Here is a 27,575-nt window from a genome sequence, read left to right as displayed (position 1 = left end):
GGGATTGTATTTGACTATCTGTTTCAGAAACCTGCCCAAACTGCTTAACTGAATGAGGGTTTGTTTTTCTCACATAAGTCATGAGGTGCGGCTGGTACCGCTGTTTGAGGATGTCTTTAGGAACACAGGCTCCTTCTCTATTCCCGTCCCGCCATCTTCAGTCTGTGGCTCCCACCCTCAGGGTTACAAGATGTCGGGTCCATCTCTGAGCATCACACCTGCTTTCTAGCCAAGAAAGAGTGAGCACAAAGGACAAAAGATGGAAGTCCCCAGCATCCCATCACTTTTGAGGAGGTTCTCAGGAGTTCCACCAGGGACTTCCACTTGCTTCACTGACAAACACTGGGTCACAGGACTGCCTGGAGCTGCAAGGAAGGATGAAGGATAGAGGATCTAACAGGATATACTGTTCTGCCCAATGAAGTCAGGATCATGTCCGCAAAGGAAGTGGGAAATTGATGTTGGGCGGGCAGCAGTTAGAGGAGCATTGTTCTGCTATCTCAGAAGGAAGGGGGTGTGAGGGGGTAACAGGGTGTTGGGTGTTAAGGAGGGCAAGTGTTGTGATGTGCAGTGGGTGTTATATGTAACTAATGAATCACTGAACACTACGTCAAAAACTAATAATGTCCTATACAGTGGCTAACTGAACATAATAAAGCAAAACAAAAAAACTCCCAGAGGTTGACTCTGGGCAGTCTGAAGGAAAGGACACTGACCCGGCTCAAAGAATGGAAGAAACATGGTTGAAGGCTGAAGGAGGTAGATGCCAGGGGAGCTCTGGGAACCTCAGCAACAGGAATCAAGAACTTTCTCTCCAGGGCACTGCCATTTATCTGACTCAGTAATAAAACAGGCTCCCAGTCACTTGGTTCTAAACTTCAGATACTTGGGATAGAGAATTTGATTGGCCAGCTGAGACTTCTGGTCTCCCTGGCTCCCTGGGCTTCATCTAGGTGACGGGACCAGGGGACATGGAGATAGTCTTTGGACTCTGACCTACCCCTGGGTATTAGGATTTGTTCCCAAAGAAAAGGCAATTCTTGGGGGCTAGATGGCTATTATGACTGGTCTTGGCAAAGAAAAAATTAACACAGGGGCTTGAATGAAGTTTTGCCAGATGATAGCACTGCAGATTTCAGAACTCATCTGGGACTTTTCACTCGTTGCAATGAGCAAGCAGCATGTTGGAAGGATGTTTATATATACTTGGCTGTAGATACGTAGGTTTATTTGACACTCAGTGCTGTCAAACAAACTGGAGATTTATTTACTTTTTAAACGGGGTGGAATTTAGTTGAGGTCAGCAAAGAAAACACCAGGTCTCATGGATGGCCAGAAGGTAAGACTTCCAGCCTAATGGGTTTTGTACCTAAAACTCCTGCAAGTTCTTATAATATTGTTGAATTCTGGTGTCTTTTCGGATTGTCCCTGGGAAGGGGAGACAGAACTAAATACTCTTTTACCTTATAAGCCTCTTCCCTTCAAGGACTTAAAGATGAATATGACTTTCTTTTGTAAAATTCCATTATTTCCTCTATTATGAGTCTGTGTATTTTTATACTGGTTGTTTGGGAAATGGAAAGTAGGAAATACCTTGCCATTTGTTTTCTTGCTACTTTCCTCCTCTAAGCATCATCAAATGGTATATAGCATCATGATGGATGGCACAAGCTTTGAAGTCTGACAGATTTGGGTTTGAGTTCTTGCTTTGGTATTCACTGGCAGTATGACTGTGGGCTAATAAAGCCAATGAACTTTGGCCACAGTGGGTATGATAGATATTTTCCAGGGTAAGTCCTAATAGTACATTTTTCTTATGTGTGCAGGTATGTACATATAATATCTGTAGTACCTTTTTCCTGCTTTTATTACTTACTAATATATCTTGAAAGTCCTTATCAGCCCAAGTAAGTTGGCTTCAATCTCTTTAATGGTGACATAGTATTACAATATATGATTGTGCTGTCCTTCATTTAGTTCATTTCTCATCAGTGAATGTTTACATTTCCAAATTCTTACTGTTAGAAATTGTACTGCAGCCTTAGGTACTCCTTTTTACACGTATATGAGAACATATTCATTAGGATAATTTTCTTGAAGTGTAATTGCTAAGTCAAAGGGCATTTGTGTTTTAAATCGTTGTGGACGTAGGCAAATCGTCCTCCAAAAAGTTTGTACCAGTTTCCACTCCTACCAGATCGCATAGGAAAGGCTATTTCTTACAGCCTCACCAACGCTTCTGCTTTCAAACATTTTAGTATTTAATATGATAAAGCGTTATTTAATGGATGTAAGTTTAATTTTGAATGTGCATTTGCACACATGGTTAAAAGCCATTTGCATTTTTCTTCTTGCCAAGCGTCTATCCACATTACTGTACTTTTGGGGGAGTAAGAGTTTTTAATATTGATTTGTCAGAACTTTTTATGGATGGAGGAATTTACCTGCTGCATCATGTTGCATTTTCCTAGCATGTGTCTTTTTGCTGTTTTATGATTTTGAAATTTTAATGTAGTAAGAGTTATGAATCATTTCTGAGGTTTTGGGGTTATGTATCTTGCTTTAGCTTTCTCCACTCCAATATTATTTTTAAAAATTTCAGTATTTTCTTTGACTTTTACAATTTTACTTTATTTTTTTACCTCTTGATACACTGAAATTTATTGTGGTATAAATAGTGATGATAAAGCTGTATTCTCCCACCCCTCCTCCCTCCCCGCCATTGTTTGGTCACTTGTCCCATCACCATGAATTGAACAATCCACATTGTCCCATTGCTTAGAAATGCTACGTTTTAGCTTGTAAGAAATTCTTTGTGTATGGGAGGAGGGAGAGGGGGTTGGTGTACCTTGGACTTTCATTTCTTTTTCTGCAAAAGCCGCATTTGAAAGTTACGTGTACTGGTTAATCTTGATCCCGTGTTTACACCTTAATTTTGTTAATAGTCTGAATCTAATAAAAGATATTGTATCTTTTAGATATTGTTGTTATGTATCAAGTCAGTAAGTAATGTGCCTATGTGACTTTATTTAATGTTTGACCTGGCAGATGACATAGAGTGGGGTAAAATGGGAAAAAAAAGAATAATTTTACTTCCAAGTAATCATTAACTATTGTATACTAATTAATTACCTTGGAGCTTTGATAAAAAATGCTGGGGCGTATAGACAGTGAAGGGATTGATGAAGATCAGTGAAGTGTTAAGGACTCATTCATGGTGTGCCTTGTGATACAGATCAAGGCCTGTTCCCACTCTGTGACATTCTTAGAGACTGCTTTGTTGGCATTGTCTTACCTCAGGGCCTTTGCATAGATGGTTTACTGCTACCTATACTGCTCTTTCCTGAGATAGCTACTCCCTCATGTTCTTCAGGCTTCTGCCCAGATATCCCCTATCACAGTGGTCTTTCCTGACCAATCTAACTAAAATGTACTCTTACCTTGCGTTATTTTTCATCAAAGAACACAGTACTCCCTGGCATATGCTTATTCCGACCTCCCTCGAGCTCCACACGCTTAGCACAGCGATTATGGCCTAACACACAGACCTTTAAATATTTGTTGAATGAATAAACGCATTGCCATCTCCTTATCTTGACTGCTTATTACCAGTGGACAACTTAGAAGTTGCTGAAATGGAAGGGGGTTTGAAATTTCTTCATTTTAAACCAAAATATCAAGTTTTATTTATCTATTTATTTGCTTTCCTCTGTCTTAGGAAAGTGTGAGTTCCCAGAAAGTTAACTTGGCTTTGGTTGGATGCTTATATCTAAGAGATGTTATTTCCAGAGTGGAGGGAGTGCTCACTGGAAAACACAGAAGGCAGGATACCCAGGAGCTGAAAAGCTGGCAGGTGACAGCCAGCTCTCGGTTGTCCTGAATGCACGTCTGAACTAATGGATGCTGAAACTAGCACATTGCCCTTAATTCTTGAGGAAACTCTTATCACAAAACCCTAGGTCTCTCCTTGTCTCAACCTACAACCATTTGTTGTTCTTCCATCGGTACGGTATAGAAAGATGAGAAATAAAAAGCAAGTTTCATGGAAAATACTTTGAGATTGCTTTTTAATGACCCAGAATTTCTGCAACCATGGACATTTCCTACAACCATGTAGGAAGGATTTGGGGTAAAAATTGTTAAGTGGGGATTAAGAGATTATCTTGAGGTTGTGTCTGCAAAACAAGATTGAAAATTAATTTAGGAATGATGACTAATAAGGATTTTATCATCTCCAAGCCACATTCTACCTCTGGACCTCCAGCTAGGGATGATGGACGAGGGGAATCACAAAATATAGGGTCTCCAGGTTTCGAGCACCATGGCCCATAGAGTCTCCCATGGTGATTTCATGTTTAGTATGAAGTTTTCTGAATTCTCAGAGCTCTTGGATGGTATCTCCTCTGGCCTCCTGAATTTCACTTTGCACATTCCTCTGGGATAATTGCCTTAGCTATGGTTTTCTTGGCTGCAGGAGAAATTGTTCACACTGGTTTAAGAAAATAAGAAATTTTATGAACAGCTTCAGGGTTGTCTCCTGGAACTTGGGGGCAATGACCTGTGAGTGTGCTTTACAAGGCACTCGAAACAAAAGAGCAAGGGTGTGACTAGAAATCAGGTAGCTGTGCTCTTTAGATCTCTGGGGACTTCATTGACTCTCATCTTTACTGCACAACCCCCATCTTTTCTCTTGGAGCCTACAAGCTTTGCTGCTCAGCTCTACATGGTGGAAAATAGCATTTCCATAGTTCCTGGGCTTACGTGTCCCTCCAGATCCAGTGCTAGCAAAAATGGATAGATACTAATTTAATTCTGACCTCGTGGGAGAAAGAGTCTGATGAGACCATCGTGGGTACAGGTGTTCAACCTAGTCCAGTTAGCCATGGCTGGAGGTTGGGGTCAAATGGAAGAAGTGCCCACCTGGGATTATACCCCTGTGTGAAGCCCCCTCGGGGAGGCGACCTCCTGAAGCTGACCCTTACAACTAATAGTGCAAGTGATACCCTAGTATTTTGAGGTATCTGAACATTTACTCTCTCAGAAGTATTAGAAGGAAAGAGACAGATTTATTATTATTATTATATCCCAGCACCTAGTAAAATATTGCATTTAATTTTAAAAATTAGGTTCTTCTCAATATCCTAAAAGTCGACCGCACAGAGCAACAGGATCAAGGGAGGGGCTTAATGTTTCCGTTTGAGTTGTAAAGGCCCGAGCCGACGAACACGCTCGTTCTGTGTTCCAGTACACATACCCTTACATACAACACTGAGCTCACTTCTGGCTGCTTTGGGTCGTTACTCCCTCAGCTTGTGTCGTTTTACTTTTGGAAGTATTGCCATTTCTTCACTTTCAGAAAGTGAAAGTCTCCCAATCTCTTCTACCAACATATTTTCTATTCTGCAGACATACAGCAAGTAAGTTCCTTGTCTGTCTGGCCAGAAATGTAACATGTCCAATTGGATTTATCTGTGTAGCGTACTTTTCTCCGCATAATGATATTGCTTGCTCATCTTTCTGTGTCAACATATACATCTATCTCCGTTTTCCCCACAGTTCAAAATGAAAAAAGATTTAAGCAAGAAGGAAGGTTAAAGAAATTTCACCATTAGCATTTTCCTGTGCTCGCATTGTCACGTTCATTTCCCTATCCATTTTCTCTCTCCATCTTATGTTTCTGAGGCAAACCAGATACTGGTTTACATTCCCTTAAATACTTCATATCCTTAACAAGAGTTCAGAGTTTGCTTACATTTTTCCTCTTGGGAGATAAATTTTTCATACGATGAAATTAACAAATCTTAAGTGTAACATTTGTGAAGTTATCGCAAATGCATCCACCTGTGTAACTCAAATCTCCCTCAAGAAACCGAAAATTATCTTAGCCTCAGAAAGGACATACCCTTGGGGCGCCTGGGTGGCTCAGGTGGTTAAGCGTCTGCCTTCCACGCAGGTCATGATCCCAGAGTCCTGGGACCAAGCCCCCATCTGGCTCCCTGCTCAATGGGGAGTCTGCTTCTCCCTCTCCTGCTTGCGCCTGCATGCTCTTCCCTCCCCTCCTAAATAAAATCTTTAAAAAAAAAAAAAAAAAAAAAGACCTCCTTTGTGTAAGGCTTTTTGCAGTTTATGTAACTTTTTTGAGATTCATCCTTGTTGAGGATAGCAATAATATGTTCCTTTATTTCTACTATTACATTGTCTGTTTATCCATTTTCCTACCTAGGCACCCAGGCTGTTCTCAGTTTTTGGCAATTATGAGAAATCTGCCATAAACATGTCTATAGGTCTTTTTGCAGGCCTATTTCATTTCTCTTGTGGAATATTTAAAATTGAAAATGCTGAGTCACAGGGTAGGGTTTTTTTTTTTTATGGATAATATATTTTTTATTATGCTAGTCACCATACAGTACACCCCTAGTTTTTGATGTAAAGTTCGATGATTCATTAGTTGCGTATAACACCCAGTGCACCATGCAATACGTTTCCTCCTTACTACCCATCACCGGTCTATCCCATTCCCCCATCCCTCTCCCCTCTGAAGCCGTCAGTTTGTTTCTCATAGTCCATAGTCACAGGGTAGGTTTTTTAAAAGAGGTACCAATTGCCTTGTATAATCATTTCCTGTTGATGGACATTAGATTATTCTAATTTTTTGTAATTATAAGTTTCTTATAGCAAAACTTTTTATATTTTCACTTTCTTGAGAAAAGTGAATCTGCAGGTAAATTACTAGCATTGGAAGGACTGAGTCAGGGTTGGACTTCCCTTTAAATTACGGCCCGCCAGGAAGTTGCTCCAAGGCCTGGCAACTCAATGTGGTCCTTGGCTCAGCCGCACAGCAGCGTTACCTGGGAGCTTATTAGAAATGCAAACTCTTAAGCCCCACTCCAGACTTAATGAATCAGAATTCTGCATTTTAACAAGATTCTCAGGTGATTCCTATGCTCTCTCTAAGGCAATAAAATTGGAGGTAGGAGAGCTCTTTTAACTCAAAGCACTTAATTAGCTCTCTAGTAACTTTTCCTGAAAGGTGTAGAATTTCCAGTGGTTGAGGCTGGCTCCGGTATAAAGGCAAAACAATTGACTCATGATCAAATTTTACGATGAACCAAGAAGCAGAAAGCTGTAGATGTTCAGGATGGGATGAGACCTTCAAAGTGATTTATTTTAGTGATTTTCTGTGTTCCTTAGGAAGCCTTATTCCAAGAGAGTCCTGTGGCCAGGCCGAGGGCTGAGTGGGCAGGGCTCTCCACTACCATGGAGTCATTTTAAAAAATTCTATTTATATACTATGTATATATATTTATATTATAAAAATTCTATTTATATATTTAAAAATTCTCTCTATATAGTTCCAGCAATATTCATCTTAAAAATGTCACCTTTTAGTTTGAAGAATCAAAAACCTACAGAAGAGTTGACAATCTTAATTTATACAATGACATTTTAAAATTATATCATTTACATACATTAAAAAATGAGCATATACTTTTCATGTACATTTATAAATTAGCATTTTGTCCTCTCTCTCTCATTCCATACACACACACACACACACACTCAGCCGTACGCTTATTCATAGGTATATTTGATTGTGTTTTTGTTTGTTGATGTGCCTGAAAGTGAATGACAGATAAGACGCCATTTTACCCCTAAATACTTTAGTGCAGATCTTCTAAGAACTGCCATTTTCTTACATAGCTCCAACAACAGATTTACCACAAAGAAATTTCATGTTGATACTACATATTTCTTTAATTGACCCACTAATGGCATTTGTATCTGTGTTTTCCCCCAGATCCAACTAAGACTTACAGTTATATTCATTCATTCATTATCTATTGCTGTGTAACATGGTACCACAAAACTTGGTGGTCTAGCCCAACATTTATTATCTCACAGTGTCGGGGGTGGGGGTGGGCAATCTGGGCGTGGCTTAGCTGGATCTTCTGGTTCAGGGGCTCGTGCAGGCCCCAATCAAGCTTTTGAGTGGGGCTCTAATTATCTCAAGGCTCAGGTCATTCAAGTGGTTGTTGGCAGGATTCAGATCTTTGGCTAGAAGCTGCCTGTGGTAGGCAGAGTCCTAAAAGGACCCCAGTGGGTCACACCCTTGCACAAGCTCTCCCATTTAATACAGGTAGAATCTGTGACTGGCCTCTAGCCAATTAAATATGGCAAATGTGATGGGATAGTCATGCCCGCCTTACGTTTTGGCACATAAGACTATCTTAGCAGATGGGATCCAGAGATTCTTCTGGCTTTGAAGAAGTAAGCTGTATCTTGTGGGGGGCCTTGGAGAGGGCTATCTGGCAAGGAACTGCAAGGGCATCTTAGGAACTAAGAGCGGGGACTTCATTCCTACAACTGCAAGAAACTGAATTTTGCCAACACCCACCTGAACTTGGAAGAGGACCCTGAACTTCAGAAAGAAATACAGCCTGGCTGATTCCTAGGGGACAGTCTTGGGAGACCCTGCGCAGAGGACCCCACTAAACCATGCCTGGACTGCCGATGCACAGAAACTCTTATCCTAAATCCTAAATATGTACTTTTTCAAAGTCACGAAGGTTGTGGTATTTTTTTACCCAGTGGTAGGAAACTTTTATACCACCCCGAGTTCCTTGCCACGTGGGCCTCTCCATCGGGATCGTGCTATGATCATGGCATCCTGTTTCTTCAGAGCAGGAAGCAAGAGGAGCCGGACTGCAGCAAGAAGGAAGTCCTCCTCATTTGCAGCGTCATCTTGAGAGTGACAACCCATCCGTTTTGCTGTACTCTGTTGATCAGGAGCAAGTCTCTAAGTCCAACCTCCCTTTCACACCAGACACAACATGTAGCATCTTGAGCTCCAGCACACACGCACGCCAAATAGCTTGCAGAAAGGTGTGAGTAGGAGGAGGGAAGATCAGTGGGAGGCCTTTCAGAAGCTCCTACCACCATTGTCGTTTCTCTTCCATCTTCTTTAATCCAGAACATTTCTGAACCTTTTTTCTTCCCCTGGACCTTTTATAACTAAGTTGGTTGTCTTATGTATTTCTTCTGAATGTTTTCTTTCCTCATGATACATTCAAGTGAAACATTTTCCATAAGAACACTGATTGGCAATGTTGTATACCTTGACATATGTTACCACAGTCACAGGCATAAATGTTATAGATTTGAAGGCCACTTGGACGTGTTATTTTTTTCTGAATTGTCTCTTCAGGTCTTCTGTCCATTTTTCTTTTTTCTTTTTTTTTTTAAATTATTTATTTATTTATTCGGCAGAGAGAGAGACAGCCAGCGAGAGAGGGAACACAAGCAGGGGGAGTGGGAGAGGAAGAAGCAGGCTCATAGCGGAGGAGCCTGATGTGGGGCTTGATCCCATAATGCCAGGATCACGCCCTGAGCCGAAGGCAGACGCTTAACCGCTGTGCCACCCAGGCGCCCCTTCTGTCCATTTTTCTATCAAGTCAAGTTTCTCTCTCCCTCTCCCTGAAAAGTTCCTTAGATCATTGGAGATTAAGCTGCTAACCATGATAGATACTGCAGATATTTTCTCCTGACATGTCATTTGCTTTTTACTTTTATTACAATTTTGGCTATTCAACAATTTTTATTTGTATGGAGTTAAGTTTAATAATATTTTCTTTCACTGCTTCTGAATTTTCCCCATAGCCAGAGTATGAAGGAATTCACTAGGTTTTCTTCTAATATTTGTATGGTTATATTATTGAGGTTTAGATCTCTAATACATTTGAGGTCTATCCTGGTATATTTATGAGAAATGGTCTCACAGTTCTCCCTCCCAGATGGTAAACACCTGTTTTTCTTTTCCTAGTAATTTGAGGTGGTAGATGTCCATATCTATTTGGCTCTGTTCTGGATTTTTTATTCTGTACCATTGTGTTACTACTTGTTCAGGTACTCGGATCATAGTCTTTTAATTATAGATGTTTAGTAATGCGTTTTCCTATCTGAGAGGGCTAACCCCCTTCTTTTCCCCCAAGTTTTTAAAAATTTTGCCTGATTATTTTTTCCATATGAACATTAAAGCTAAAATCAGCCTATGTGGCTCCAGAAACAAACTTGCCGGTTTAAAATTGGGATCACATTTGCATTTATACGATTAAGTTGGAGAATTGCCATCCAAAGTTTATGAATTTGCTCAATCTTATCCTATAACAGGATATGTCGTTCCATTTGTTCGAGTCTACTTTTTGTCTTTCAAAAATGTATGAAAATTCTCCTCATACAAGTTTCTTGCATTTATTTTAAGGTAGTTGCTAAGTACTTTATCTGGTGCTATCGGAAAAGGGTTTTCTCTTTTTCTCAAAATGTTTTTACTATGATAAAATATGCATAAAATTTGCCTTTATCGTAACCATTTTTAAGTGTACAGTTTAGAGATATTAAATACATTCATGATGTGGAGCGACCATTACCGTCATCCATATCCCCAGCACTTGTAAGTGGAAAATCTATATGCATTGAACAATAACTTTCCATTTCTCCCTGTCCCCAACCCCTGGCAACCACCATTCTACCTTCCATCCCTATGGATTTTGGCTATCCTAAGTAGCTCATAGTGGAATCCTACAGTATTTGTCTTTTTGTGACTGGCTAATTTCACTTGGTGTAATGTCCTCAGGGTTCATCTATGTTGTAGAATGTATGAGCATTTTCTTCCTTTTTAAGGCTGAAAAATATTCCACTGCATGTGTATACCACATTTCGCTTATCCATTAGTGGACACTTGAGTTGCTTCCGTGTTTTTACTATTGTGAAAATATGACTATGATCATGGTATGTAAGTATTTCTTCAGGACTCTGTTTTTGGTTCTTTGGCGTATATACCCAGAAGTACAATTGCTGGATCATATGCTAGTTCTTTTTTTTTTTTTAATTATTATTATTTTTTTTTTATCATTTAGGGAACTGATAAACTGTTTTTCTTTAAGACTCTACCATTTTATATTCCCACCAGCAGTGCACAAGGGTTCCAGTTTCTCCACATCCTCATGACCTTTTTGCTATTTTCTGTTTTTCTTTGATAGTAGCAACCTTAACGGGCGTGAAGTGGAATTTCATTGTACTTTTGACCTTCATTTCCCTAATGATTGTGATGTCAAACATCTTTCCATGTGCTTATTAGCCATTTGTATATTTTCTTTGAAAAAATGCCTTATTCAATTCCTTTGCTCATTTTTAAATTGGATTTTGTTGTTGAGTTTTGGGAGCTCTGTATATATTCTGAAGATTAATGTCTTATCAGATAAATGATTTGCAAATATTTTTTCTCCCATTCCGTGGGTTGCCTTTTTACTCTGTTCATATTGTCTTATGATGCACAAAATTGTAAAATTTTCATGAAGTCCAATATGTCTATTGTTGTTGTCTGTGCCTTTGGTTTCATATCTAGGAAATCATTGTTGAATCTAATGTCATGAAGATTTTGCCCTATGTTTTCTTCTAAGACCTTTATGGTTTTAGTTTATAGGTCTCCCATTTAGGTCTTTGATCCATTTTGAGTTAATTTTTGTATGTCGTGTTAGGTAAGGGTCCAACTGCATTCTTGGACCAGGCTGTGCCAGTTTTCCCAACCATTTATTGAAAAGACTCTCCTTTCCCCATTAAGTGGTCTTGGCATCCTTGTCAAAAATAGTTTGACCATATATGAGAGGGTTGTTTTTGTTGTTTTTCCTGGGCTATTTTATTCCATTGGTCTATATATCTGTCTTTATGCCAATACCACATTGTTTTGATTCTATAGTTTTGTAGCAAGTTTTGGAAGCAGGAAGGGGAAGCCCTCCAGCTTTGTTCTTTTTCAAGACTGTTTTTGCTGTCAAGGGACCCTTGAGATTACAAGTGAATTTTAGGATGGGTTCTTTCTTTTTCTGAAAGAAACATCAGTCGGATTTCCATAGGGATTGCATTAAATCTATAGATTGCTTTGGGCAGTATTGGCATCTTAACAATATTAAGTCTTCCAGTCCATGAACATGGTTTGTGTTTTTATTTATGTTTTCATTAATTTCTTCCAGCAATGTTCTGCAGTTTTCAGTGTACAAGTCTATCTCCTCCTTAGTTAAGTCGCAATTCATTTTTAAAATGGAATTGTTTTTGTAACTTCCTCTGTGATTGTTCATTGTTAGTGTATAGAAATGGAACTTATTTTGTGTGTTGACTTGGTATCATGCTATTTTGCTGAATTCATTTATTAGCTATAATTTTGTGTGTGTGTGTGTGTGTGGAATGTCTTGAGTTGTCTATATGTAAGATACATTGTGAGCAGACACAATTTTACTTCTTCCTTTCCATTTTGGATTTCTTTTGTATCTATTTCTTGCCTAATTGCTCTCCCTAGAACTTGCAGTAGAATGTTAAATAGAAGTGGCAAAAAGAGGCATCCTTTTCTTGTTCCTAATACTAGAGGAAAAGCTTTCAATCTTTTACCATTGAGTATGATGTTTGTCGTGAGTTTTTCATATATAGTTTTTATTATGTTGAGATAGTTTCCTTCTATTTCTAGATTTTTGCATGTTTTTATCAGGAAAGGCTGTTGAATTTCATCAAATGTTTTTTCTGCATCAGTTGAGATGATCATGTCGGGTTTTTTTATTTTGTTAATGTGCTGTATTACATTAATCAATTTTCATATATTGAAACATTCTTACATTCTGGGAATAAATCCCATTGGTCATGGTGTATAATCCTTTTAATACCTTGCTGAATTTGGTTTGCTACTATTTTGTTGAGTTTTGAGTTAGTGTTCATAAGGAATATTGATTTGTAGCTTTTTTTTTAACATCCTGATTTCAAAACTTTATTTTTTTAAATTTTTAAAAATTTATTTTAACATAACACAATTATTTGCTTTGATGGCTTGACTTTAATGTAAATTTTTTTTTAATTCCAGTGTAGTTATCATACCGTGTTATCTTAGTTTCAAGTATACAATATAGTGATGTAACAATTCTATACATCACTCAGTGCTCATTATAATGGGTATACTCTTTTTTTTTAATAATAATTTTTTATTATGTTATGTTAGTCATCATACAGTATATCCTTAGTTTTTGATGTAATGTTCCATGATTCATTTTTTGCGTATAACACCCAGCACATCATGCAATACGTGCCCTCCTTACTACCCATCACCAGCCTATCCCAATCCCCCCCACCCTCCCCTCTGAAGCCCTCAGTTTGTTTCCCAGAGTCCATAGTCTGTCACGGTTCATTCCCCCTTCTGTTAACCTCCCCCTTCATTCTTCCCTTCCTTCTCCTACCAATCTTCCTATTTCTTATGTTCCATAAATGAGTGAAACCATGTGATAATTGGTTTGTAGCTTTTTGTGGTATCTTTGTCTGGTTTAGTATCAGGGTAATGCTGGCCTCAAAGAATGTGTTAGGAAATGTTACTCCTGTTCAGTTTTTTTGGGAAGTTCGAGAAGGATTGGAATTGGTTCTTCTTTAAATGTTTGGTAAAATTCACCAGTGAAGCCATCAGGTCCAGGGCTTTTCCTCATCAGGAGATTTTTGATTATTCAATGTCTTTGACTGGTGAAATGTCTATTCAGGTTTTCTATTCCCCGGTGATTTAGTCTTGCTAGATTTCATGTTTCTAGAAATATGTCGATTTTATCTAGGTTATCCAATTCGTTGGCATAGTTGTTCAGAATTCATATTATAGAATCAAAATGTCCCCACTTTTATGATTTTAGTATTTTGAGTATTACCTTTTTTTTCCCTTTAGTCCATCTAGGTAAATATTTGTCAATTTTTTAATCTTTTCAAATAACTGACTTTTGGTTTTATAAATTTGTGTTTTTCTCTAGTTTCTATTTTGTTTATCGCTGCTCCACTCTCTATTATTTCCTCCCTTTTGCTGGTTTTGGGTTTAGTTTATTCATCTTTTTCTAGTTCCTTAAACTGTAAAGTTAGGTTAATTTGAGATCTTAGTTTTTTAATGTAAGCATTTATAGCTTTAAATTTCCCCCAACACTGCTTTCATTGTGTCTCATAAGTTTTGATATGTTGTATTTTCATTTTCACTCATCTCTAAGTATTTTCTATTTTCCCTTGTGATGTCTTTCCTGTCCCATTTGTTGTTAAAGAGTGTCTTGTTTAGTTTCCACAAGTTTGTGAATTTCTACATTTTAATTCTGTGATTGATTGATTGATTTTATATTATTTATTTATTTTGATGTAAAGTTCGATGATTCATTAGTTGCGTATAATACCCAGTGCACCATGCAATACGTGCCCTCCTTACTACCCATCACCAGCCTATGTGCTTTATTTTTTTTAACTTCATCCCACTGTGATTGGAGAAGATAACTTGTATGGTATCTAGCTTTTAAAATTAATTGAGACTTAATTTGTAGCCCAGCATATGGTCTCTCCGGAAAAATGTCTCCTGTGCAGTTGGCAAGAACGCGTATGCTGTTACTCTGTAGAGTGTATTGTATATGCCGGCTGGAGCTAGTTGGTTTGATGCGTTAAGTCTTCCACTTCCTTATCTTCTGTCTGCTTGTTCTGACCATATTGAGAGTGGGGTATTGAAGTCTCCCAGCTGTGATTTTAGAACTGTCTGTTTCTCCCTTCAATTCTGTCAGTTTTTGCATCATATATTTTGGTGGTTGGTCATTAAGTGTGTAGAAACTTAATAATTGTTATATCTTCTTGCTGTGTTGAACTTTTTATTAATATATAATATCCTTCTTTGTCTCTTGTAAACTTATTAAAGTCTATTTTGTCTGATATTAGTAGTTAGTTACTGTTTGCACGAAATGTCTTTTTCCATCTATTTGCTTTCAATTGAGTTGTGTCTTTGGCTCTAAAGTGAGTCTTTTGTAGATAGCATGTAGTTGGATATTGTGTTGTATTCACTCTCTCTCTCTCTCTGAAAGTTTAATTCATCTACAGTTGAAGTAACTACCGATAAGGAGGGGGTTACTTCTGTCATTATGCTATTTGTTTTCTACAAACTTTGCAGCTTTTTTGTCCCTCTATTGCTGAATTAATGCTGACTTTTGTGGTGAATTATCTGTATAAAATTTTTCTCATTTTGGGGGGCATATGTTCTGTTATTTTCATTGCGATTATTATGGAGATTACATTTAACATCCTCAAGTTGTTACATGAATTTATACCAGTTTAACCTCAATAACATGCAGAGACTGTGCTCCTTTACATCTCCATCTCCACCCCTTTTGGTTATTGATGTCACAAAAATTATTTCTTTATATATGTGTGCCCCAAAACATAAATGAATAAGTCTTTTAAATGCATTAGTCTCTTAAATGATGTAGAGAACAAAATTTGGAGTTACAAACCATTGGTACAATAATATTAGCTTTTTGACTAACCATTTCTTTAAAATATATTAGTCTCTTAAATCATATAGAAAACAAAAATGTAGCTACAAGCAATTGTTACAATATTGCCTATGCATTTGCCTTTATTGAAATCTTTATTTCTTCATACAGCTTCATGTTATCTCTAGAGTCCTTTTATTTCACCCCATAGGATTCCTTTAAGCATATTTGGCAGGACAGGTTAAGTGGTAACAAAGTCCCCCAGCTTTTATTTCCTGGAAATTTTTTTCTCCTTCACATTGGAAAAAGTTTTGTGAGATAGGATGCTTGGTTGACAGTTTTCTTCTTTTACTAGTTTGAATATATGGGCCTATTGCCCTCTGGTCTCCAAATTTTCTTTTTCTTTTTTTTAAAAAAGATTTTATTTATTTATTTGACAGAGATAGAGACAGCCAGCGAGAGAGGGAACACAAGCAGGGGGAGTGGGAGAAGAAGAAGCAGGCTCATAGCGGAGGAGCCTGATGTGGGGCTCGATCCCATAATGCTGGGATCATGCCCTGAGCCGAAGGCAGATGCTTAACCGCTGTGCCACCCAGGCACCCCAAGGTCTCCAAATTTTCTAAAGAGAAATCTGGTAGTATAGTTGAGTCTACCTTGCACGCCATGAGTCCTTTTTCTCTCCTGCTTTTAAGATTCTCTTTGTCTTTAGAAAGTTTCATTATAATGTGTCTCAGTGTGGGTCTCTTTGAGTTCATGTTACTTGGAGTTCATTGAGCTTCTTGGATATTTGTGTCTATGCCTTTGATCAAATATGGGAATTTTTCAGCTAGTATTTCTTCAAATATTATCTCTGTGCCATTTTCTCTGTCTTTCTTTCTGGGAATGAATATGTTTGTCCACTTAATGGCATCTCACAAGTACCTTAGGCTCTGTTTGCTTTTCTAAAATCTTTTTTTCTTTCTGTTCCTCAGCTTTGATAATTTCAATTGCCCTATCTTCAAGTTACTGACCTTCTTCTGTCTGTTCAAAAGTGCCTTTGAATATCTCTACTGAATTTTTAAATTTAATTTTTTAAGTTATTAACATATATTATTTGTTTAAGGGGTACAGGTCTGTGATTCATCAGTCTTACACAATACACAGCACTCACCACAACACATGTGCTCCCCAATGTTCATCACCCAGCCACCCGTCCCTCCCACTCCCCTCCACTCCAGCAACCCTCAGTTTGTTTCCTGAGATTAAAAGCCTCTTATGGTATGTCTCCTTCTCTGGTTTCTTCTTGTTTCATTTTTTCCTCTCTTACCCTATGATCCTCTGCCTTATTTCTCAAATTCCACATATCAGTGAAATCATATGATAATTGTCTTTTTCTGATTGACTTGTTTTGCTTAGCATAATACCCTCTAGTTCCATCCATGTTGTTGCAAATGCTGAGACATCTTTTTGATGGCTGCATACTATTCCATTGTATACATATACCACATCTTCTTTATCTGTTCATCTGTCGAAGGACATCTAGGCTCTTTCCATAGTTTGGCTATTGTGGACATTGTTGCTATAAACATTGGGGTGCAGGTGCCCCTTTGGATCACTACCTTTGTATCTTTGGGGTAAATACCCAGTAGTGCAATTGCTGGCTCATAGGGTAGCTCTATTTTCAACTTTTTGAAGAAGCTCCATACTGTTTTCCAGAGTGGCTGCACCAGCTTGCAGTGTAGGAGGGTTCCTCTTTCTCCGCATTCTCACCAACATCTGTTGTTTCCTGACTTGTTAATTTTAGCCTTTCTGACTGGTGTGAGGTAGTGGTATCTCACTGTGGTTTTGATTTGTATTTCCCTGATGCTGAGTGATGTTGAGCATTTTTTCACGTGTCTGTTGGCGATTTGTATGTCTTCTTTGGAGAAATGTCTGTTCATGCCGTCTGCCCATTTCTTGACTGGATTATTTGTTTTTTTGGGTGTTGAGTTCAATAAGTTCTTTATAGATTTTGGATATAGCCCTTTATCTGATATGTCATTTGCAAATATCTTCTCCCATTCTGTCAGTTGCCTTTTAGTTTTGCTAATTGTTTCCTTTGCTGTGCAGAAGATTTTTACCTTAATAAATTCCCAATAGTTCATTTTTGCTTTTGTTTCCCTTGCTAGCACGTCTAGCAAGAAGTTCCTGTGGCTGAGGTCACAGAGGTTGCTGCCTGTGTTCTCCTCTAGGATTTTGATGGGTTCCTGTCTCACACTTAGGCCTTTCATCTGTTTTGAGTTTATCTTTTTATGGTATAAGAAAGTGGTCCAGTTTTATTCTTCTACATGTGGCTGTCCAATTTTCCCAGCACCATTTATCGAAGAGACTGTCCTTTCTCCATCGAATATTCTTTCCTGCTTTGTCGAAGATTAGTTGACCATAGAGTTGAGGGTCCATTTCTGGGTACTCTATTCCGTTCCATTGATCTATGTGTCTGTTTTTGTGCCAGTACCATACTGTCTTGATGATTACAGCTTTGTAATGGAGCTTGAAGTCTGGCATTGTGATGCCACCAGCTTTGGTTTTCTTTTTCAACATTCCTCTAGCTATTCAGGGTCTTTTCTGGTTCCATACAAATTTTAGGATTATTTGTTCCATTTCTGTGAAAAAAGTTGTTGGTATTTTGATAGGGATTGCATTGAATGTATAGATTGCTCCAGGTAGCATAGACATTCTCACAATATTTATTCTTCCAATCCATGAGCGTGGAACATTTTTTCATATCTTTGTGTCTTCCTCAATTTCTTTTGTGAGTATTCTATAGTTTTCTGAGTACAGATCCTTTGCCTCTTTGGTTAGATTTATTCCTAGGTATCTTATGGTTTTTGGTGCAATTGTAAATGGGATTGACTCCTTAATTTCTCTTTCTTCTGTCTCATTGTTGGTGTGTAGAAATGCAACTGATTCCTGTGCATTGATTTTATATCCTGCCCCTTTACTGAATTCCTGTATGAGTTATAGCAGTTTGGGTGTGGGTTTTCCACATAACATATCCTATCATCTGCAAAGAGTGAGAATTTGACTTCTTTGCCAATTTGGATGCCTTTTATCTCTTTTTGTTGTCTGATTGCTGAGGCTAGGACTTCTAGTACTATGTTGAACGGCAGTGGTGATATTGGACATTCCTGCCATGTTCCTAACCTTAAGGGAAAAGTTCTCAGTTTTTCCCCATTGAGAATGACATTCACTGTGGGTTTTTCATAGATGGCTTTTATGATACTGAGGTATGTACCCTCTATCCCTACACTGTGAAGAGTTTTAATCAAGAAAGGATGCTGTACTTTGTCAAATGCTTTTCTGCCTCCACTGAGAGTATTATATGGTTCTTATCCTTTCTTTTATTAATGTAGTGTATCACATTGATTGATTTGTGGATGTTGAGACAAACTGGCAGCCCAGGAATAATTCCACTTGGTCATGGTGAATAATCCTTTTAATGTACAGTTGGATCCTATTGGCTAGTATTTTAGTGAGAATTTTTGCATTCATGTTCATCAGGGATATTGGTCTGTAATTCTCCTTTTTGGTGGGGCGTTTGTCTGGTTTTGGGATCAAGGTAATGCTGGCCTCATAAAATGAGTTTGGAAGTTTTCGTTCCCTTTCTATTTTTTTTTGGAACAGTTTCAGAAGACTAGGTATTAATTCTTTAAATGTTTGGTAGAATTCCCCTGGGAAACCACCTGGCCCAGCTCTTGTTTGTTGGGAGATTTTTGATTACTGCTTCAATTTCCTTGCTGGTTATGGGCCTGTTCAGGTTTTCTATTTCTTTCTGGATCAGTTTTGGTAGTTTATACGTCTCTAGGAATGCATCCATTTCTTCCAGACTCCAATTTGTTGGCATATAGTTACTCATAATATGTTCTTACAATTGTTTGTATTTTGTTGGTGTTGGTTGTGATCTCTCCTCTTTCATTCACAATTTTATTTATTTGGGTCCTTTCTTTTCTTTTTGATAAGTCTGGCCAGGGGTTTATCAATCTTATTAATTCTTTCAAAGAACCAGCTCCTAGTTTTGTTGATCTGTTCTTTTGATTTCTACTTCATTGATTTCTGCTCTGATCTTTATTATTTCTCTTCTCTTCCTGGGTTTAGGCTTTATTTGCTGTTCTTTCTCCAGCTCCTTTAGATATAAATTAGGTTGTGTATTTGAGACCTTTCTTGTATCTTGAGAAAGGCTTGTACTGCTATATACTTTCCTCTTAGGACCACCTTTGCTGCATCCCAAATGTTTTGTGTTTTCGTTTTCATTTGTTTCCATGAACTTTTTTATTTCTTCTTCAATTTCCTGGTTGACCCATTCATTCTTTAGTAGGATGCTCTTTAGCCTCCACGTATTTGAGTTCGAGTTTCAAAACATTGTTATCCGAATATATGCAGGCAATGATCCCAATCTTTTGATACTGGTTGAGACCTGATTTGTGACCCAGGATGTGATCTGTCTGAAGAATGTTCCTTGTGCACTAGAGAAGAATGTGTATTCTGTAGCTTTGGGATGGAGTATTCTGAATATATCTGTGAAGACCACCTGGTCCAGTGTGTCATTTAAAGCCCTTATTTCCTTGTTGATCTTTTGCTTACATGATCTGTCCATTTCAGTGAGGGGAGGGTGTTAAAGTCCCCTACTACTATTGTATTATTTTTGATGTGTTTCTTTGATTTTGTTATTAATTGGCTTATATAATTGGCTGCTCCTGTGTTAGGGGCATAAATGTTTGTAATTGTTAGATCTTCTTGTTGGACAGACTCTTTAAGTGTGGCATAGTGTCTTTCCTCATCTCTTACTACAGTCTTTGGTTTAAAATCTAATTTGTCTGATATAAGGATTGCCACCCCAGCTTGCTTTTGATGTCCATTAGCGTGATAAATGGTTTTTCCACCCCCTTACTTTAAGTCTGAAGTTGTCTTTGGGTCTAAAATGAGTCAAAAAACAAACTGAGGGCTTCAGAGGGGAGGGGGATGGGGGAATGGGAGAGGCCAGTGATGGGTATTAAGGAGGGCACGTATTGCATGGTGCACTGGGTGTTATACGCAACTAATGAATCATCGAACTTTACATCAAAAACCAGGGATGTACTGTATGGTGAATAACATAATAAAAATTTTATTATGAAAAAAATAAAATAAAATGAGTTGCTTACAGACAACATATCAATGGGCCTTGTTTTTTTATCCAGTCTGATAACCTGTGTCTTTTGACTGGGGCATTTAGCCCATTTGCATTCAGGGTAATATTGAAAGATAGGAATTTAGTGCTATTTTGTTGCCTGTAAGGAGACTGTTAATGTATGTTGTCTCTGTTCCTTTCTGGTCTATGTTACTTTTGGGATCTGTCTTTGCTTAGAGGACCTCTACCAGTATTTTTTGTAGGGCTGTTTTGGTGATTGCAAATTCTTTTAGTTTCTGTTTGTCCTGGAAGCTTTTTATCTCTTCTTCTATTTTCAATGACAACCTAGCTGGATAAAGTATTCTTGGCTGCATATATTTCTCGTTTAGTACCCTGAATAGATCATGCCAGTCCTTTCTGGCCTGCCAGCTCTCTGTGGATAGGTCTGCTGCCAATCTAATGTTTCCACATTGTAGGTTACAGACCTCTTGTCTTGAGCTGTTTTCAGGATTTTCTCTTTTTCTCTCTGAGATTTGTAAGTTTTACTATTAGATGTCAGGGTGTTGACCTATTTTTATTGATTTTGAGGGGGGTTCTCTGAGCCTCCTGGATTTTGATGCCTGTTTCCTTCCCCAAATTAGGGAAGTTCTCTGCTGTAATTTGCTCCAAAATACCTTCTGTCCCCCCCTCTCTCTTTCTTCTTCTGGGATCCCAATTCTAGTATTGTTTCACTTTATGGTATCACTTATTTCTCAAATTCTCCCCTCATTATCCAGTAGTTTATCTCTTTTTCTCAGGTTCTTTATTCTCCATCGTTTGGTCTTCTACGTCACTAATTTTCTCTTCTGCCTCCTTTATCCTAGCAGTTAGAGCCTCCATTTTCGATTGCACCTCATTAATAGCCTTTTTGATTTTGACTTGGTTAGATTTTATTTCTCCAGAAAGGGATTCTCTAGTGTCTTCTATGCTTTTTCCAAGCCCAGCCAGGGTCTTTGTAATTATTGTTCTGAACTCTAGTTCCAACATCTTACTAATGTCTGTACTGATTAGGTCCTTGGCAGTCAGTACTGCCTCTTCTATTTTTTGAGGTGAGTTTTTCCATTTTGTCCTTTTGTCAAGAGAAGAATAGATGAACAAGAGAACAAAATGCTAAAATGGTAACAATGACCACAGAGAAATATATATACACTAAACAAATCAGTGGAGACCTGAAACTGGGGGGAAAGAAAAAAGAAAGAATATGATGAGGCTTGTGAATAGAACAGAGCCAAACACTAGATTTTGGGTGTGTTTGGTCTGTTAGAAGAGACTGTACCCCAAAATTTTACAGCAAGAAAAACTTACATATATACGAAGTAAGGTTAAATACAACAAGGGGATAGAATATGACTGTAAAAATGAAAATTAAAAAATATTTTAAAAAAGGAATTGATAAGTTGGTTGAAAGAGGAAATAAGAATAATTGGGAAAAAAAGAAAAATTAAAGAAAAAATAAAATTTAAAAAATTAAAGTTGAAAGACTAGAAAATCATGGATTCTATGTGCTGTATTCCCCTAGTGCTGGAGTTTTGCAGTTCCCATCCATCGGTATACTTGGTCTTGGCTGCAAGTTCTTGCTGATCTTCTGGGGGAGGGGCATGTTGCCATGATTCTCGAGTGTCTTTACCTGGGCAGAGTGGCACCGCCCTTGCCAGGGGCCAGGTGAAGTCTTCTGCTCGGGTTTGCTCGGGTAGCTTTTGTTCCCTGAAGGCTTTTCCTCGCAGCTTTAGAGGACGAGATCTCGGGACCCTCCCTCCCCAGTGCGCCCTCGGAGAAAAGCGGTCACTCCAGCCTGTCTCCCTGGTCTCTGGCTGACACCACTTTCTGCAAGGTAGGACCCTCTGCTTAGCCACTGGAGCGAAGGCCCTCCCCAGGCCGACTTCAAGTTCTGATTTTGTAGCCGGCTGACGGGGGCTCCCTCCCTCCTGCAGTCTATCTTCCCAAATATCGTCTCAGATTTGCTTCTCCGCGCGTCCTACCTTGCAGAAAGTGGTGTCTTTTGTTCAAAGAGTTGCTGCTATTCTTTCCTTCTTTCTTTGGTTGAGTTCATAGGTGTGCAGAGTGGTTTGATAGCTATCTAGCTCAATTCCTGGGACAGATGAAATTTAGGTCTCCTCCTCCTCTGCTATCTTGGACGCCTCCTCTAGTGAATTTTTCATTTCAATTATTGTACCTTTCAGCTCCAAGATCTCTTTTTGGTCTCTTTGTAGGTTTTCTATCTCTTTATTGATGTTTTCATTTTGTTCACACATTATTTTCTTGACGTTGTCCACGTCTTTCTTTAGTTCTTTAAGCCTATTTCAGTTTTTAAAAAAGTCTTTATCTAGTATATCTGCTTTTAGATATTTTTTCAAGAACAGTTTCTGTTGATAATTTTTTCCTTTAAATGGAGCATTTCTGTTTCTTTGTATGTTTTGTGATTTTTTTTTGTTGAAGCTGGACTTTTGAATTTATAACACGGTAACTCTGAAATCAGAGTCTCCCCCTTCCCCAGGGTTTTCTGTTCTGTGCTGCTGTTTTGCTCCCTGTGTGTTGGTGTTGTGTTATTGTTGATTGTTGTAGGCCGTTTCTGTGCCAAGGATCAGCCTGAGGTGTAAACTTAAGGTATTTTCTGGTCTCTTCTGAGCTTTCCCCTGGGCGTGTGCAGTCGCTTTCTAGTTCTCACCGTATATACAGTTGTTTTTGAATGTCTTAGTCTTTAAAGTGTAGCTTCCAAAAGGAGGGGAAAAGTTAAAGGAATGGGGTTGGGGGAAGTGTGTTAGCTCCTTAAATCTCCCGGAAGTCCGTTTCAGCTAGAGGGAGAGGGCCTTGCAACAATGGAGGAAGTGCGAAATGAATGGATGCCTGCCTCTTGGTCTGTACTTCTGTGGTCAGGAGCAGCAATAACTCATCAGAGCACAGACTCCAAATATTTGGAGGACAAAGTCCTTTTTGCCTACCTGGCTCATGCAAGCTATGTGTAAGCTGCTAATAACTGAAATTGCCAGAAATTTGGCACCATTTATAACCCAAGCTTTCCTCTGGAAGTTGCAATCCTTCACTAGACTCCAGAGTTCCGGAATAGCTACGTCAGAGAGATTCTGCATCTGTAATTGTCTAAGTGAAGATAGGGATTCCTGGCACTTCCTATTCTGACATCTTCCCTTTCCTTATTTCCTCTAACTGGATATCATTTGCCAATATAAAGCTATTGATCTTTTCATGACAATTTTATCTCCTTCTGTTACTATATTATTGCTTATGTTAAATTTATCTTTTAGTCAATTGGTCTTTCCATTTGTATTATATTATGTCATCTGTGAATTGAAGTAATTATACTTCTTACCCATTTCCTATGCTTTTCATTACTTTCTTTTATCAATTGGGTTGACTCATACCTCTAAATTAATAGTATTGAAGACATTGGACATTCCCGCCTTCTTGATTTTACTGTGAATGCCTCTAATATTTCCCCATTAAGTAAAGTCATGGTTTATGACAGAGCTGTGTGTGTGTACGTAGTTGTATGCTCTGATGTCTCTTATTACGTTAAGGAAGTATATATCAATTCCTATTCTACTTGAATGATTACTTTGAAATTCAGTATCTAGTCAGTTTATATTCTTTTCCTTCTTAGCTCTATTAGTATGACAATTTACATTACTGGAGTACAAATATTACAATAATCTTCCATTCTTGGAAGATTTTTATAAAGAGTGTTGAGTTCTTTTTGCTAATACTCTGTTTTGTTTTTGTATAATTGAAATTAGATTCTGATATTTGTAGTGCCCTTATGAAGTACTGATCAGATTTACGTATCAATGTTACTTGATTTATTAAAAAAAAAGTGGAAGTCTTCGTTGTTTTTTTTTTTGTTTGTTTGTTTGTTTGTTTTTTTCTTCTGGAAAGACTTATGTGACAATGAGATCATCCGGATGTAGAAGTTCTGATAAACTGCCCCTGTGAAAACACCTGAGTTTGTTTTTTCCCTTTTTATTCTTAAAAAGATTGTATATAATTCATTAGTTTCAGGTATACAACATAAATACCTAATATTTGCGCACATACAAAGTGATCACAGTAAGCCTACTTACAACCATTGCCATAAAATTGATCCCCTTCAGCTTTTTAGCCTATCCCCCCAATTCTTTTTCTCTCTGATAACGGCCAATCTCTTTTCTGTATCTGAGTTTTGTTTCATTTGAGAGCAGACAATTCTTCAGAAGGAGTGTCTCAGATTCTTCTTAGCCCTCTGGGTCCCCTGGAAATAACTCTGTTGATTCCCAAAGCTATATGTTTTGGAGACCTTATTTCACTAGTTCATATCCCAAGGGTTGGGGTGGCACAAATAAACCCCTGCCCACTTAGGAAGAGTCTCTGAACCTCTGAGATTCCTCCTTATTTTATGATGATACACTGGGGGTAGAGTTTTTGGTGGGGCCATGTCTCTGCTTCTCCTACCCGTCTTGATGTGGCCGTTTTAACCCTTGTTCCAGAGGGAGCTGTTCAGCTCGTTTTTACTTTATATTTTCAGTGGGAATTATTCTATATGTAGTTGTGGATTTGGTGTGTCGGTGGAAGGAAATTGGTATGTCAGGGTCTTCTTACACTGTCGTCCCGGACTACCAATTCGCCTGGTGTTTTTGTGAGATAGAATTTGGCTAATTTTCCCAATTTCCTCTATGGAAATTTGTCTGCGTATCTTTAACTTGACTGGTTCCATTTTGGCAAATTATATTTTCCTTGGAAATTATCCATTTGCATGTAAGTTTTCTTTTTTTAAGTAAGAATGTTCACTTTAAGTGGGATAATAACATTAAAATTTCAAAATTGAAGTGAGGTTTTGCCACTAAATAAACAGTGAGCTCTTTGGATTTCAGGATTGTGGACAGAGGTATAGTTCCTCTTTGTTAATGTAAGTTTTCGATTTTCTGTAACGTTGTGTGAAGTAACTTTTGAAGATCTTTAAAAATTTCTTCCATTTCAGGGCTTGCTATCCCCCTTATGATTTCTTATCTGTTATATTGTTTCCCCCCCTCTCTTCCTTTTTATTTCTGGATTGAGAAGCTAGTGGTTTGTCTATTTTGTTGACATTTTCAGTAAGCTAGCATTTTGAGATTTCAACCTCATTGATTCATACTTTATTTCCCCTTTCATTCTGCTTTCTTCTGTTTCCTTTATTGTACTTGTCTTTTATGTTGGGAATTGAATTCATCCACTTCCGTTGATCATTGTTTGTCAATTTCCCATATACAGAATTGGCCTTTTTAATATGTAAATTGAGGTCTAGTTCAATATCTGGAAAGTTTTTATTAACTCAGAGTTTTAAATATTAGTTCTATTTCACATTTCACACCCATTTCATACCCTCAGTATGTTTGTTTTGTCTTCAGGGACTCCAATTATGTCTTCAGGTCTTTGCTTCTCTTCTGTGCCTATCACTTGTTTTTGATTCATCATACCCCTGTTTTATTTCTCATTCTTTGGGTCTTTCCTTACCTACCAAGTCACCTCCACCACATGCCCCCCTCCTCCACACACGTACACAAGCATTGTCTCCCAGATCTGCCACCTGGGGTCCTGAACAATTTCAGACCCCTTCCTTTCTATTCTCCAGTGTTGAGATACACCAGACCTCAGGCCTGTTTTAAGAACTTTGCGGCTCAGTGTGGGGCTCTCTTTCTGGAGAGGAAATTTTGTCCACGGTCCCCCTGTTAGCGTCCCTCTATACTCTCATTTCCCACTCAGTCTATGCGTGATTCTGCTCCGACATGAGATCTCACATGGCACTGCTGGCTTCAGAATGTTTATTTCCCTACATACACATAACTTGACACTTAAAGTATTACCTTTTTCCTAGTAAAAAAAAACAAAAGAGGGTTTTTATTTCTTCTCTGTTTATTGGGATGGCTTTTGAAGGGATAGGTGGAAAGATTCAGATTTGCACAGCATCCATCATTTCTGTGGAAAACCTAGAAACCAAGATTTCATTTTCAATAAAGGTTTTTGCTGCTAAGACATACAAAGTGAGCTTGAAATTACTTACTTAACAACGCATGTTTGAGGTACCAGTAAAATATGTCCATGGATTATATTTGAATGTCTCCATTGAGTTAAGTTCATCAACTCCTGCTTTAACCCATTCAAAAATTACTTTTCTTTTTTTTAGTATTATAGTTCTAACTTGTTTTTATTTATTTTTCTTGGAGTGTAATTGACCTACAATGTCCTATTAGTTTCAGGTGTACATCATAGTTATTTGATATTTTTATACATTATGAAATGATCCCCATGATAAGTCTGGTTACCATCTGTCACCATATAAGGTTATCAGAATATTATTGCCTATATTTCCTATGCTGTACATTACATTCCCAGGACTTATTTTATAACTGGGAGTTTCTACCTCTTAGTTCTCTTTGCCTATTTCACCCATTCACCCATCCCCAAACTCCTCCCCCTCTGGCAACCAACTATTTATTTCCTGTATCTGTGAGTCTGTTTCAGCTTTGATTTTATTTTATTTTTTTGATTCCACATGTCGGTGAAGTTATGTGGTATTTGTCTTTCTGCGTCTGGCTTATTTCGCTTAGTGTAACATCCTCTAAGTCCATCTATGTTGTGTCAAATTGAAATATTTCATTCTTTTTTATGGCCGAGTAGTATTCCAATGGGTACATACTACATTTTCTTTATTCATTCTTCCATCAGCAACACTTAGGTTTCCTCCCTATCTTGGCTTTTGTAAATAATGTTGCAATGAACATAAAGCCACATATCTCTTTGAATTGTTGTTTTCATTTTCTTGGAATAAATACCCCAGCAGTGGGATTGCTTTGTTATAAAGTAGTTTTAGTATTGATTTTTTGAGGAAACCCTATACTGTTTTCTGTAGCAGCTACACAAATTTACATGCCCACCAGTGCACAAGCGTTCCCCTTTTCCACATTCTTGCCAACAGTTGTTATTTCTTTTTTTTTTTTTTTTTAAGATTTTATTTATTTATTCGACAGGATAGAGACAGCCAGCGAGAGAGGGAACACAAGCAGGGGGAGGGGGAGAGGAAGAAGCAGGCTCATAACGGAGGAGCCTGATGTGGGGCTCGATCCCATAACGCCGGGATCACGCCCTGA

The 27,575-nt window shown here is 38.1% G+C and overlaps 1 long non-coding RNA gene across 1 annotated transcript in view; it reads left to right on the top strand.

Moving 5' to 3' along the window:
* Positions 1-1,265: 1,265 nt before the first annotated feature.
* Positions 1,266-27,575, top strand: part of LOC113264010 (uncharacterized) — a 193,141-nt gene continuing 166,831 nt past the window's right edge. Inside the window, exon 1 of the long non-coding RNA XR_007191186.2 lies at positions 1,266-1,339. This is a non-coding gene — a long non-coding RNA (uncharacterized LOC113264010). The remainder of the gene's footprint in view (positions 1,340-27,575) is intronic.

Source organism: Ursus arctos, unplaced genomic scaffold, assembly GCF_023065955.2.
Source record: "Ursus arctos isolate Adak ecotype North America unplaced genomic scaffold, UrsArc2.0 scaffold_15, whole genome shotgun sequence".
Lineage (NCBI taxonomy): Eukaryota > Metazoa > Chordata > Mammalia > Carnivora > Ursidae > Ursus > Ursus arctos.
The sequence above is the reverse complement of the archived record's forward strand: the minus strand, read 5'-3'. Positions and strand labels throughout refer to the sequence as shown.